The 1,776-nt window shown below is 41.1% G+C and overlaps 1 non-coding gene across 1 annotated transcript; it reads left to right on the top strand.

Annotated features, from left to right (window-relative positions):
• Nucleotides 1-565: 565 nt before the first annotated feature.
• LOC144711555 (small nucleolar RNA R71) lies at nt 566-671 on the top strand. The gene has a single exon (XR_013583605.1). It is a non-coding gene; the product is annotated as a small nucleolar RNA R71 (small nucleolar RNA).
• The last annotated feature ends 1,105 nt before the right edge of the window (nt 672-1,776 follow it).

Here is a 1,776-nt window from a genome sequence, read left to right as displayed (position 1 = left end):
GTTTGAGATGAAACCTGATACTGTTGTGGAGGCCTGTGCTGGAATTGTTGTCTCTGCTGGAACGGGGGTTGAGCTGCCGGCTTGTTTCCTTGGTGGAAGGCCTCTCCGTTTTGGAAATTTAGCCGCTTTTGACCTGCCCACGGTTGTTGCGGCTGATTGAAGGCCTTCACCTCTTCTTCCATGGCTTGGCAGGCTCCATCTTCATGTTCCCTGCTAAAACAGAGAGAGCCGATCTTAGCTTTAATGATGGGAGAGTTACCTAGGAAGACATTCTTCAAGGTAGAGGTGAGCTCCTCCAATTTCTGGTTGGTCTCCCTTAGGCCCGCTTGTAGCTCTCCCTCCTTGGCGTTGACCTGCAGAACTCCTGCTCTCTTGGGCTGCACATTCCTCCCATTCTGATTGGCTCCAATCTCCTGCAAATCAGTTTCTGCAACTCTCTCCAAAATATCAAAAACTTCGTCCTCATATGCAGTATAGAACGTTCCACCGGTAGCGAGATTTACTTTGTTTTTCATAAAATCAGAGAGAGACTCATAAAATATTTGGGCTAATTGACATTGTTCAATGCCATGGTGAGGACATTTCCTCAACAAATCATTGAATCTCTCCCATGACTCACTGAAAGCTTCTCCATCATGAGGATGGAAATTGTGAATTTCCCTTCTATAGAAATTCGTTTTGGAGAGAGGGTAGAATTTTTGCAGAAATTTTCCTTGCATCTCATCCCATGAGTTAAAGGTGATTCCTAAATTACGATACCAAGAAAATGCTTTGTCTTTCAAAGTTAGAGGAAAATATTTCATTTTTAAAATTTCTGTAGAAATTCCTGGAACGTTTTGAGATGAACACCTAATATGGAAGTCATCAAGAAATTCTAAGGGATTTTGAGCAGGCAGTCCATTAAATTCAGGTAAGGAATGAATTAATGCATTGTCATATCGAAAGGAGATACCGTCACCGATGTTAAGATTTACATCAGTTTGACGTAGGCTTCCCGACGGTGTCGACCTGTCAAGCATGGTCCTTCTCCTCTCATGATGATGATGAATCTCTTCAGCCATATTCTCCTGCTGAATTTCAGGTTCTGTAACTGTAGAATCTGGAGAGGTGTCTCTAATGTCCTTCTCTACAGATTTTTCACCAGCTCCTGAACGTGTTACTACAATAAATCTTCAGCAAACGGTTAGAATAACAATAGGCTGAGGATTGTTAAGTCCTTCAGCTCTAGGAGAATCAACAAAAATGACTGTAGATTCAGGAAAATGACTGTAAATTTGCAAAAAATGGCTGTAGATTCAGAGAATTGACTATAGATTTAAAGAAAATAAAAATTCCTACTGTTATACCATGCTCCCCGGCAGCGGCGCCAGTTGATAAGCTCAATTTTACTGTGATTTTTACTGGTTATTTAGCAAGATAATCGTGTGAGGTTGAGAGCTTATACAACAAAATTTATAACCTCACGGCTTAGGGAGAGTGAGGGTCGATCCTCAGGGAGCAGAGAAACAGCATAAAATGTCTTCGGTTCACTTTGAATTATCAGATCAGAATGTTGAATTTCAGCAATGGAAAGAAATATCTACAGTCCAATTTGATAATTCTTCCAGTAGCTTGTACCACTCAGGATTACTCCGCAAGATTAGAATCTGAGTTTAACCACAAGCAGAATCCTATAGTTTCAATTAAATAATAAAATGGGCTGCAACTACGGTCTAGTCAATTCATCAAACACCTAACAGGTGTTTGATTATGCACGACCAGAACCTGCAGCTCGCA

The sequence above is a fragment of the Wolffia australiana genome, chromosome 13 (assembly GCF_029677425.1).
Source record: "Wolffia australiana isolate 7733 chromosome 13, ASM2967742v1".
NCBI lineage: Eukaryota > Viridiplantae > Streptophyta > Magnoliopsida > Alismatales > Araceae > Wolffia > Wolffia australiana.
The sequence above is the reverse complement of the archived record's forward strand: the minus strand, read 5'-3'. Positions and strand labels throughout refer to the sequence as shown.